General features: G+C 36.0%; 1 pseudogene; it reads right to left on the minus strand.

Moving 5' to 3' along the window:
• Positions 1 to 4503: 4503 nt before the first annotated feature.
• Positions 4504 to 14164, minus strand: part of LOC102509826 — a 16259-nt pseudogene continuing 6598 nt past the window's right edge.

Consider the following 14164-nt stretch of genomic DNA (forward strand, 5'->3'; position numbering starts at 1 on the left):
ACAGCATGGGGAATATAGCCAATATTTTATAAATATAGATGGAGTGTAACCTGTAAAAATTGAATCGCTATATTGTACACCTGTAACGTATATAATGTACATCAATGATACTTCAATGAAAAACATTTAAATTGAAGAAAAGTAAAGGAGTTTCATGCTTCAAGGCTGAGAAATCTTAGCACATAGAAAACATAAAAATGGTTATGAGCCTTGAGCTCTTGTCTTTCTTTTCAGTATTTTGTCTTGAGTATTTTTATCCCCTAGGTATCCCCCATCCACTCCTTATTTGTAAGCATTTCCTCCATATTCTTTCTCATTTTAACCTCATGCCAGGCTACTTTGCTAGCATCCTGCACACTTGGAGCAGCTGAAGAGGAGTGAAAAATATCACTTGCTAAAAATGAAAGAATGGTTTGAGATGTGTTAGAAGGAATTAAATGTGCCAAAGAAATATCTTTCTTTCCATGAGAAGAAAGGACTTCAGGATTTGTTCCCCACCATCAGTTATGTTAAGTCTTCCCACTGCCTCCACTTTAGGAAGACAACACTGAGCTAAAGAAAGGGTTATTATTTGCCCAAAGTCTGGGTCACTGGTCTTTCCTAACCTAAGAGTTTCTGTGAACATATATGTGGAAAAGATAGTTACTGAATGTATTTTCAATAGCACCACCCAAATGTTAGGTATTCATATAATTCTAACATTGTGCCTATTGGCCCATCTGTTCAATGGACACTTGCCCACTGCAGAAAGATGTTTTAAGAATAAATGTGCTGTTTTGATGAATCTAACCAATTACTACTACTCTCCTCTCTGGCTTGATAGTATAATTATTGCTAAAAACCTAATGCTTTCCATTTTCTGAATTGACGCAAAACCCATTGAATTTGCAGAGAATGTCCCTGAAGCAAAAAAGTAACAGCTGGGCTCTCTTTGATAATGGGTTTGCAGCACTAAAAAACAACATCCAGCGTTTAAATTGTGTAAATGAGTGACTAATAGGGCTTGATGTCTCACAGAGTACAGAAGTCATCCATCAATAGTGAATTTTTTTTTATCATGATGAGAGTAGGATATGAGAATTCTAGGGCTCTGTTTTAGAAATTGTGCCTCTTGTGTTCATTCACTTCTCTTCAAGAAGCAAGGAAATATGTAAAGAGTAAGAAATGAGTCAAATATCTATATCATCTACCAGAAAGAATGTCAATAATTGAATGCTTTAAAATGCATTACTTTTTTAACATATTTTATTGAGTTCTAGTCATTTTACAATGTTGTATCAAGTTCCAATGTAGAGCACAATTTTTCAGTTATATATGAACATACATATATTCATTGTCAGATTTTTTTTTCCGCTGTGAGCTACCACACGATCTTGTATATATTTCCCTGTGCTATACAGTATAATCTTGTTTATCTATTCTACATAAAATGCATTATTTTTAGGCGTGAGTAAATGCAACTGATGTCTTAAAAAATGTTTTTAAAGCTTTTGGCCAAAATTTATTTTTTTTCCAAATTCACTGATACTATTCAATGGGTTATTAAGTTCTCAAACTTGAGTATGCATCAAAATTAACTGGAACGCTTAACACAGATTACTTGGCTTCAGCTTCACAGTTTTTGATTTAATGGGTCTGAAGTGGGAACCAAATATTTGTATTTCTAACAAGTTCCCAAGTGATTCTGCTGCTGCAGCCCAAGGACCTCCAAGGGTCACACTTGGAAATTCACTAGATTAAAGCAAAATATTATTGATATTTATTGGTATAGTAATGACAACTTGTAATTATCTAACACAGTACCATACTTTCAAATGGCTCACAGCCAAATATATCTTCTCATGTGTCACTTTAAATATGTCTGTCTGGTAGAATCAGGAAGAAATCATTATCCCCGTTTTAGAGATGAGAAACTGAGGCCTGGTTTATGTAATTATTTATGGAGAAATTCTAGAATATGGTAGTTTCTCTTGTCTAAGTCCTGCCTGCTAAAAGCCCCACTGCCCCCCAACACACAAGCAAGTTCTGACTTTTGTAAGAAAGGACTTTATTAAAGGGGTGGGTGCTATTGCAATAGGGAGCCACTCAAAGATGAAGCCATGGAAAGCACAGAAGCAGAGACTGTTGGACAGATGGCTGGGAAGGAGGAAGGAAGGGGAGGTGCTAAAAACTGCCAGAGGAATATTGGAGCTTGACAGAGTACATCAAATATCGAAGTAACAGGAAAATTGAGGCAGGAAATGTTTGCACGTGAGGTGGAGGTCTGAACCTGAGGTGGAACAAACAAGTTAAAGTGTGAGAAATTCAAATAAGTTTAGGGCCTAGATGTCCTTGTCAAAACAGCCTAAAGTTATGTCAGCCACAAAGGCTGGTTATCCTTGTCACTCCCCAGCTGACTCGGATATCCTTGGAAGTAAAAGTTGCAATCTAATGTTTCATATGAAGACTTAGTGATGTTTCTACTTGAAAGTAAGGACTTAATTGAATCATAGAACTTAGAGAAAGCCACATTATACTTGGGGTGCTTTTCATTTTTTTCTCCTGTTACAAAGACAGTTTTCCAGGAGAGAAAAAAAAATCTATTGATTGGCTATCAGCAAACCAAATTCTCACCTGACCTTTTTTTTAAGAACTTTTTTCAACATAAAGCAAGAAGGGAGGTAGTACGATAAGAATAGTTTTGATCAAACCATATATTTGAGAAACTTTTCCTGTAGACTTAGACTTAGTTAACTGGTAGTCATTATCATGTTAGAGAAAAGCTTTTAGGAAAAGCAATGCCTACATATGTAAAATTATATGTATTTGTCTATTATCCTTTACATCAATTATTCTACGACTATTTACATGGAGTTTTATAATCTAGGGAGGTCTTAAATTGGACAGATTAGAATGGTGGAGCCAAAAGAAGAGCTAAATTCTCAAAAAAAATGCTGAAAAAAGTAAACATCCATGACCTCTAAATGGCCCAAAATCTGATTATTACTTCAGTTTGGCAGTTTTCCCAATGGATTTAGCTATGGTCATCAGCATCCATCATGTCGGCAGTTTAAATGAACATACCAGCAATGTCGCAGTCTGGTTCATGAACTATCTGTAGACACAGCCTGAATAACTTTCCTCATCTAATGAACTGATCAGACACACAGCATCTGTCACATTTGGACCTCAGCCCCTTCATGACATTGTCAACAAGGATAACAAAGAAAATGCAAAAAGAAACTCGAAAAGGCAAGTAAATCCTCTGGTAAAATAACAGTTCAGTGCAATTCTGAAATAATTTCAACTATTTCCTTTGGACCAGTTTTATTTACCTTTTAGCATTGATACCTCAAGCTGTTTTCTTGTATTTAATTATTGTATACATTAAACATGTATGGTATGTCATTTTCCAGAACTGTATCTATAAAGAAATAAATATTGTAGAAGAATTGTGTTCCTAGATGAGTTAGTACCCAAGGTACTAAGGAAGTCAAGGTCCAAGTAAATATTCTTTGATTGCCATAATCATGTGCAAAGATACAAAGTATTTACCTCTGTGAATCACTGGACTAGACATAGGGAATGCAGACTATTGCAAGATGTGTACATGCAATCATTACAGATAATCTGATAAATATCTGTATGCATAATGAGTGCAAAGTTAGCAGTACAGACAATAAACACTACCAGATTTCTGAAGTCAGAGAGATTATTGGGTTGGCCCAATATTTCTGGGAGGAGGTGGGGCATATTTAAAGAACATATGTTACTTAGAAAAGTTGATTATAAGTAGGAAGTGTAACAGATCAGAGCAGTAGAGAGAACAAGGATGATGAGACATGTTTTGAACCAATATGCCTCAAGAGAAGCATTAACATAAAACGTTATGGGAGAGGACTTGACAATATGTTAGTTTCTATGGTGCCAGGCTATTGTCCAGGTGCCCCTGATCCTGGTCAACCTTCTGCCTCAACAGAGCTTAATAGCATGATGTGCCAGGTAAAAGCATAAGCATTAAAACCGAGCTCTGGTTCTTCAATTACTAGATGAGTGACCCAACCTTTCTCTGCCTCATTTTCCAAAACAAAACACACACACACACACACACACACACAAAACTAACTGCCAACAACAACAAATAAATAACAGCACCTATCACTTACATTATTGTGAGGATTAAATGATATATACATGCATATGATATATACCCTAGCACATAATGAACTTAATTTAATTCACTTTATCTTCTCCTGTAAATATTTCCCATTGGCCACTAATGGTAGAGATAATAGATCTGTGAAATATACCTCACCATAGGAAAGAACAAGTCAGTATGGCTAATTTATCTAACAGTGATGCAGTGGTCATTATCTTTGCCTCTAAAGGGTAGCCTTATACCACTGGAGAAGGATAAATGCCATTTTCAATTGTGATCTAAGTTTTATAATTTAATTCTCGTATCTATGTTTTTTTTGAGTTTCATGGTTTTATTAACACAAATACAACGTGCACACAAGCTGTCTATTCATTTTCTTTACTGCGCAGCCTGGTATTGCAATTGGTTGGGACTGGGACTCCGATGGCTAGCTGGGCTGCTCTTTCCACAATGGCTTTGCGATTCTTGGACGAGACGTTGTGAGCAATCTCAGCACAGTAAGATTTGTCGCACATCAGCAGCACTTCCAGCTCCTTGACGTTGTGGACCAGGAACTTGTGGAAGCTGCTGGGCAGCCTGTGCTTTGTTTTTTGTTGCTCCCGTAACCGATGTTGGGCATCAGGATCTGGCCCTTGAACCTCCTGCACACCCTGTTGTCAATGCCTCTGGGTTTCCGCCAGTTCTGCTTAATTTTGACATATCGGTCTGACTGGTGCCGGATGAACTTCTTGGTCCTCTTTTTGACAATCTTGGGCTTCACGAGGGGTCTGAGGGCGGCCATGATGCCAACTGGAAGATGGCTTCCTAATTCTCATATCTCTTAACTGTTGTTATTATTATTTAAGTTAATAAAATTTCATTTCATAACCTGTAGAATCTCAGGGCTGAAAGAGGCCTTAAGTGTTATTTATATACTATCCATCTTTGTTTGAACAGTTTTACCCACTTGTTTCCATTTTGAAAGATAAGGCAGTGCCAGTGCACCTGTGGAAAGTAAACATTAGTAGCCTAAGTTGTCTTAGTTCTTAAAGTCATTAAAATTCCTCTTCATCTGCAGTTGGATTTCATTTGAACTGAACCTAATTTTATAAAACTAAGAACCATGCCAGAGTCATTCTGCATGGCTCTGTGTGTGTGTGTGTGTGTGTGTGTATATAAAAATATATATAAATTTTATCTTATCTAGTGAAATCATAGACTATGTGATGCTATGGGAATAGCAGACTAGATGAAGTTTTATAATAAATGAACCATTTTCTTGGGCTTCTCTTCCTCTGCACATTCTGTTTTACCTTTGTCAAAATTAACTGCTCCTCCAAGCTGTCCCAGCTATTCACCTGACAATTCTCTATTATTCCTTTAAGCCCCATGTGATTATTTCAGACCAACTGAGATTCTATTCCTTCTGAGCTTCCATTGCACTTTCTGTATATTTAGCTATATTGGTGTTGTGTTTAGTACTAGTAGACTGCATAGGAAATTGATTGAAGCCACTTTACTTCTCAGAGGTTGTCACTGTGTTCTCTGCCATTGCCATCACCCCTAATTCTGGGATCTGACAAATTCATTAAAGTAGAGAATGAAGTTGGAGAAGGAGCAGGTGAATGGCTTAACAACCCCATGTCACAACTAAAGACAAAGCTCAAACTGCATATCACCCTGTTAGAACATCTCCACATACGGACCTCATATTAAAAGTGGGGTGAAGAGATCCCCTGGCACTTTCCACAGCAGCTTTTAGCAATGAAGCTATTTATCATGGATATGAGAATCATTCCTATTTGAATCCCTCATTGGAATGGGAACCAAACATCCACTCTCCGCTTGCTACATTCCTGTCACGACAATATATGCAGAGAAACAGAGGACAAAGTGAACACTGTTGTTTTCTTCCCCCATTAAATATAATTTCACTGTGGTTTCATCTTATCCAGAATCAGAATTTGCTCTGCGGAATAAGGAACGTGTTATTAAGTGGCTGCGAAGCTGAGGAAGGGCTTCTTACTGCAGCGAGCGCTTCAGTAATCACTAGCTGCAGACAGTGAATACAGCTGAAATGGGCTATGCGGAAACACAGTGGAAGGGACATTGATGTGGCAGGCTAGAAAGATAATTTTAATTGCTATATGGTTTCACACTTTTTTGTCAGGAAAATAAACTCTCCCAGTTGACTGACGAGCAGATCCTTCCATTTAGATAATTTTTCTCTACCCCTGGAAGTTATTAACAGCTTCACTTCTATTACCTTTTTTTATCCTCGTGGCTGCCTTGTAAGGTAGGAAGAATAGGTAGCAATATTCTTTGGGAAAACATGTGTCTCTCGCAAAGGGACTGATGTTAAATCTTGGTAGAGAGGTTCTGGAATGTTTCTTTTATTTCAAAAATTTTAAATGGCCCTGAAGGACTTTAAAAGGAAAATGTATATTCACAGGACTGCTTTTTAAAATGCCATTGTGTATTAAAGTGATAGATGGTCCGGTGTAGGTTCAAGCGGTCTATAGGAGGTATGGTAAAGCCAGTGATATATTTAAGAGAAGCCTGAGATAGAAGAGAGGGCCTTGGAGGAGTGAAATAGTAACAGCTCTAAATAGAGGAGCCAAGCACTTGAAACAGGAGAAATGAAAGTAGCACTTGGGGACGGTCTATCAGGTCCCAAGGCCTGTGCTAGGTATTTCACATACTTGTGAATTGGGCCTTGGTATACCCATTTTACAGAGAAGAAACTGAGAGCCAGAGAGGTGATATAACCTATCACATCTTGTACAGCTAACATGTGATTGATCCCACACTGAAACTCAGATCTGTATGAAATTAAGATGGTCTTGTAATATGCCAACAAAAATCCCTGGGACTCTAGGGAAGTGACAACAATTACTTCTAGGGAGAAGTATTTAATAATGATTATTCTTACTGCTGAATATATTGTTATATTGCTGAAGTATTAGTATTAATTAGTAAACATCACGTGGTTAGAATAAGATTTTACCCCTCCGTGATAGTTTGGTTGTTGATGTTCCTTTAGCTTTTAATTAAGCCTTATTATTTTTCCACTCTATGTATAGTATCGTGTAGTATGGTGCATTACAGTAGAAAAGAAGAGAGAAATGGAACACTGATGAAGGAGATAAAAGAATCAGTGGTGCTATAAGTAAAACTAGGTCTCTTTTTTATCAGAAAAACTTCTTGTCTTCTTAACCTTAGGAGGTTGTGGCACTAAGCAATCTGCCAACACAGCAGAACAGGTGTTAGGGGACCATTAGATGATAAAGAAACCGAGGCATAGAGAAATGAAGCAGTTTGCCTGATATGACACCTTTAGTTTAGAGTCATTGCTGAGATTAAATCCAGAGTCTCTTTTCTCCCGGTCCTGTGCTTATTTCAGGACATGATTTCTTCCCTCCCCTCCACTGATTTGTAGAGATAATTAAAAAGAACTCTATCTTTCACTAGTAGGCAGGACCTAGATTTTCATCTGAACCTGTTGCCTTGCTTTGCAACTGAGCTTGTTTAACATAAAGTTGATAGGTATATTATTTTTCATTAAAGCTTTTGAAAAGGGCAGTCCCTGACCTCCTGCTCTTGCCAGTGGAATGTCTTATGATGTATTATGGGAATGACATTCCATCGATGGGGCAGTGGGCTCTCACTGGACCTCTTTGCAAAAGAAGCAAGAATCTTAAGAAGCCCTCAAGGAAAGCATGACAGAAATAAGCTATTCTTTCAGAAGAATAGATATCAGTATTTGCTGTTCATTGATATTTTAATATGAAATGTTTGTTTGGCAGAGGAGAGAGGAAAGAGAGGACACAAATATGAAAGGTCATCTTAAAACATTAATGAATACTCTTGCAAGGATTACATTCAGAATTCGGATATAAAACACAGTAAAGGCCAAGTTGTTGCCCTCAAGGAGCTAAACTTCTAGGAGGGGAGAAAATTGATTGCAAGAATAGTATTTACTGAAATGAGGATTTCAGGAATAGAAGGAATTTCCTTTCCAAATATCTCAGACTGATTCCTGTCTGGCCTCTCTTGGGACTTTTGATTTGGGGGTGTTATTACATCACAAGTCATCCCACTTCCGTTTTTGAGCAGTTCTAGTTATTAAGCACATGTTCTATTGATGTGAAATTTATTTATAATTTTACTCTATTCCTGACCTTTTTCCTCTAGATGTACACAAAACAATCTTATCTTCTATTTTTATTTATTCATATCTATGAATACACGAGCCATATACTCTTCTAAGCTTCTCTTTCTAAAGCTAACCTCCTTCAGTTTCTCAGTTCTCCAGTGACATGATTTATTTATCATTTACTATTTCTATTCATTCTTCTATGAATATACCTCTAATATTCAAGAGGATTTTTAAAAAATACATAACTCAGAACTTAAAGCAATCCTTCTGACCCATTCTGACCAGTTATAGTAAGGGGGACTCATTACTTCCATGGTTCTGGGCACTGTCTTTCTATTGATGCAGCCTTACATGACAATTGGTTTTTTCCTGTCCCTTTTTATTGCTATTTTATATGAGCTCAGAATTATTTCAATATCCAATCTTCTTTTTAATCATATAGATTGGTAAAATGACATGCCATATATATTCATTATTTAAACCTAAATGGAGGACTTCACATTTATCTCTTATATTTCATTGTTTTGATTTCAGAAAGTGTTAGTTACACTCTTTACGGATGGAAGGATATAGTCAAACTGAAGTAATAGAAACTATATAGTTTACCTTCTTTATTGGTGGTGTTTGGTAAGTTTCTATGAGTTAGGGAGAAAAAAAAAACTGTTTAGATGTTGCAGTGGCATTAGTGCCTGAAGGTCAGTGAACATCTCAGAAGTGAGATACTCTCTATAGTAAGCTGCTCTCAAGGCTAGTATTTCAATATAATGGTAACTCAGCTATGCTCTGTCTCTGCTTCCACTGATCCTGCAGCTCCTGGCTAGCTTTCCCTCTGTTCTCACATTTGGACTCTTTCAAATGAGCATATTACTGGTTTAGCCAATCATCATACAATATAGAAAATTGGTACTGGTTCATGTTATAAACCAAGCTACCCCAGAGATTGCTGTCCAGTTTTCAGATTGTTGTCACTGTTTCAGATATCAGTATCAGATCAAACCGGCTGTGGGCTCTGTGTTGCAAGCCCCATGGGGCAACGTATTGTATAGAGGAATGAATGCTCAGAAAGGAGCTGCGGGCCTGGCAGTCTTCAATACTTTGACACATTTTTGTCTAATAAACAATTCATCACATATAAAACTTGAAATCCTTTGAATTTTATTGTTCTCCTTTTTAAAAAAAATTCATTCAGAAATTTATTTTCATTATTTTAGTCAAGGACCATTTGATGGCAACAAAAAGAAACAATAAAGCTAATCTAAGCTAGTTTAACCAAAAGGGGAAATTTATAGGAAGGGTATAGGGTTATCTCACAGATAAATTAGTGATAGGAAGTGAATCTAGGCCTCAGAAGAGATTTTCCGCAATTGGAAAGCTATCAGAAAACCTCTCCTCCCCCCCCTCTTTCTGGGGCCACGTAGTCTCAGATGTAATTTTCCCTGAGCTGTTGTTTTTTATTTTCTCTCTCTCTCTCTCTCTCTCTCTTCAGACTCTCCATTTATACATAGACCCTATAACAATCTCAAAATAATGTATTTAGCACCTTCCCAAATTCAGCATCTGTAGTTAAATGATTTAGCTACTACAGATTGCTCTGATTTATCCAGCCCAACCATTGGATTGGTTTTCCTTGAATTAGATCCCATCATCTGAGAAGAGTGAGGTCACATAATACAAACATGGCTGCCAGGAGCCATCCCTGGGAGGAGACTAGTTCTCAGAGAAGAGGAGGATAGCCCAATATGCACCAAATTCATTTTTTCTCTTTCATTTAAAGAATATTTTCCTTGATAAGACACTTCATCATAGCAGAGCTACAAATAGCAAATAAGCACATGAAAAGATGATCAACATCATTAGCGGTAAGAGAAATACATATTAAAATCACACGCTCACACCTATTAGAATGGGAGAAAACACGGTGGCAAGAATGTCAAGCAACCAGAACTCAATGCAAAGTGATAAAGTGACTTTGGAAAACATTTTGGTAGTTTCTGATAAAGTTGAACGTATACTTGTCATGTGACTCAGCAGTCTCACTCCTAAATATTTACCAAATAGAAATGAAAACATATGTCCTCACATAAACTGATATATGAATATATATAGTAGCTTAATTCATAATCATAAAAACTAGAAATAACCCCAGATAAGCATTAACTAGTGACTAGATGAGCAATGTGTGGCTCATCTATGAAAGGGAATAGTACTCAGCATTAAAAAAAACAAAACCTACTGAAATAAACAATAACATGGATCAATTCCAAAAGCATTATGCTAAGTGAAAGAGGTCAGACTCAAAAAAGCTATATATTACATGATTTCATTTCTATAATGTTCTGAATAAAACTATGGGATGGAGAACAGATCAATGGTTACTAGAGGCTTGGGATGGGTTGTGTGTTTGACTACAAACATAGAAAAGAGAGTATTTTAAAGTGGTGGAAATATCCTATATCTTGATTGTGGTTATGGTTTATTTGACTTTATCCATTTTTCACAATTCACAGATCTGTATACCTAGAAAGGTTGGATTTTACTTTATGTAAAGTATGTCTTTATAAACCTGATTTAAGCAAAAAATTAATTTTCTCTGAGAAGGAAGCCAGAAGAAAAGCAAAAATACAGTTGTTGAGATGTGTGCAGCTTAATAGAATGTCAGTTCATCTAAAACTCTTATGTAAAAGGGGTTGAAATCAGGCTTCACAGTTTCAACTGTGATCTCTCTACTGGCCTTAAAGATGTAGACAACCCACTCAATACCCAACCTGAGGACCTCCACCACAAACTATGTCTTTGTTCATTCAACAAATACTTATTAAGCACATACTAGAAGTATCATGAGTATTTAGTTGTTCACTATATTGAACTTGGACAAAGTCTGTAGCACGTCTCTCTTCTAATTCTGACCTTGTACCTATCTACCCTTCTATCTACTCTTAGCAACCCACTCTTCCTTTACCCATCTTTTCCCATCAAGAATTGGATGTAGAAAGAATCCTACTTTAAGGTTATTGCAAAAGGACAGAGTAAATATGAGGGTTAGAGAGATAATAAATAAATGTTTATCCTGTACTTCATTTACCAAATAAGATAAGTGTACTGAAGGTTATTTTTGTCAAATATATTTTCATGTTTAGAATATCATATTCACCATTAATGAAGAAGCATTATTTTTTCACTGTCTGTGGAACCCAGTATAAACAGCATTGTTCTAAGTTCTATAACCGAGCACTATTAAACATTTGCTGTTTGTAATGTTTGCTCTCTTTTTAATACCTGTTAATGTGGGGGGTAGTATACATTAAGATGCGTTTACTTTTTACGAATGTGTGGTTCTCCTCTCTCTGATTTGCAATTTCACAATTTACAATAAATGGAAACAGCCCCCTGTAGCTTATTCCTTCTTTTGGAAAGCAAAGCTATATGTGTAAGAGCTATTTTTAAAATTCATTCAAATGTTATAGGTGAACATTTTTATGTTTATGAACTAAAATGACATTTGTTTATTTTCTGTTCAGTGCATTGACATTTAACATTGTTGAGCTTGATGGTATTGCATTTATTTACTTTTGAAACTCCTGTAAATAAAGGGAGAAGAAAATGGAAAAGCAAATATAATGTAATTATAGGTACTATTCTACTGGCAATAACTCATTTATTTGCCTTTTGATATAGTTCCCCTAAGAGAGCAAGCATCTGGATATTTGAAAACAAGCAGAGGGCTGGGTTACAGCTAAGAAGAAAATTTTGGCAAAGTAGAAGATAATAACTAGTAAAACCCTGAATTAGAATCTATTTGTAGTTAAAATAAACAAGTTGATTTGTTAGCTATCAGATTATGCCTTTATTATAGTTGTTAAGAAGAGTCATTTGATAAACACTAGTCTGAAAGTCAGTGCATTTTCACAAATGGGGTGGAATTTCGTACCTCTTATTTCATAAGAAAGTAACATACTTCATAGGAAGCTCCTGTTTGCAAAAGTGGAGTGCCAAACCTGTCACCAGTTACAGAATAGAAATTTTCTAAATATGTTTTTATGATAGAGGTTAACAAAGTGGAACGATGGACCAATGACCTTGGAAAATAAACAATAAATCGAAAGTTAATTTGGGAGTTTACTCGTTGTTCTGTGCCTGTTGCAGATAGTCTTCTTTCTCACAAACAAGATGATCAGTAACTTGAGCCTACCCGTAGCATCATCCACTAGCTGAATGTGAACACAGGGTGGGTACTCAGTTCATTCATTCACTTTTTTCCAAAAAATATGTATCGAGTGTTCACTATGTGCTAGAGATAAAGCCCTGAAGAAGAGAAACGTTTTTGTTTAGTCCATATTTTCATGACATTTACATTTGGCAAATACACAGTGATTGAACCACTGTTTTTCACCTTCATTGTTATAAAGTGAACAACCATGTTGCCACCACCCAAATCAAATAAAGTTATCATCAGAACTCTCAACTCCTCCCCAGTCACAACCCCTTCTATGTCTGTCCTCTAAAATAGCCATCAAGTTGACTTTTAGAGAAATCATCATTTTGCCTTTCTTTGTATTTTGATCACTCAGTTTTGAATTGCTAAGTGTTACGGTTTAGTTTTACCTACTTTTGAAATTTATATAAATTGAATCCTTCAGAATTTATGATTTTGTCTGACCTCTTTAACTCAATATTATGTTTGTTGTATGTGTAGATGTAGATCGTTTTCATTGTGAGCTAGCGAAATTCAGTATTTTTAAATGAATATAGGTTTCTAGGCTTTTTTGTCAACATAAAATTCATTCGTGCATTTATCTTATTCTTTCCACAGTACATGTGTTTTACTTACACTGAAACTTCATATAAATGAAATCATATAGCACCTGCTCTTTTGTATCTGGGTCTTTTCCCCTCAAAATGATACTGTTAGAAGTTATCCAAGATGTTATGTTTATTAGCAGTTCATACTTTAAAAATTTCTTAAAATACTTAATAGTATCTCACAAGTCACTCAAGCGCTGTTCATTTTTTCAATCTTTATTTTCTCTCTGTTCTTTGGATAATTTTCATTAATATATCTTCAATTTGAACAACATAACTTATTTGTTTTATAATTGAGTAATTGATAATTCATGATTAGACTTGTGTTAAAAATGTCATTCTGGACATGGTGTAAATACTGCATTGAGTGTTACAAGAATGGAGGCCAGCATAATGGTCAAGACTGTGTTCTAGTGAGAGATGATATTGGCTTGAGTTTCAGTAAGAGTGGGAACAAAGTAGACAGTTTATGAAACATTAAGGAGATAAAATGATAATTTGACAACGGATTGGATATTCGCAGTCAAGAATGAAACTCAGGTTTCTTTTTCTATGTTAGTTTTTGTCCTCTGAGAAGCAATTTGCCAGACTAAGAAATGATGTTTGGTTTTGATCTAGATTTCAGTAGAGAGATCTAGCCTGGAGTTGGAGGTATCAAAGTCATCAATATATCAATGATAATTGGAGTCAGAGAATTGTGTGAAATTACCCAAGAGGAGTGTGTGATGTGGGAGGAGGGCCAAACACAGGATTCCTAATTTGAAATACTGAGCAATGGAAAATACTCACAGAGAAGATAAAAAGAAGTTGCTGGAGAAGTAGAAATTAAACCAGAAAAATGGTACATTAAACATCATCAGTATTAAAAATGGATGTGAGGTCAAACAACAATAAAAGGTGCTATTGTATAATGCAAAAATATAAGAACTTTGATAGCTATGGTGTTAGAATTGCAGTGAAGAGATGTGGGAATCTCAGACTGTTGTGGGAGTAAAGCAGGTTAGAATTCATTGAGAGATAAATGTGAGGTGATGTGAAAACAAGAAACTTTCCATTTTTAAAAGAACTTTGATGATGAAGGGGAGAAA

The sequence above is a fragment of the Camelus ferus genome, chromosome X (genome assembly GCF_009834535.1).
Source record: "Camelus ferus isolate YT-003-E chromosome X, BCGSAC_Cfer_1.0, whole genome shotgun sequence".
Taxonomy (NCBI): Eukaryota; Metazoa; Chordata; class Mammalia; order Artiodactyla; family Camelidae; genus Camelus; species Camelus ferus.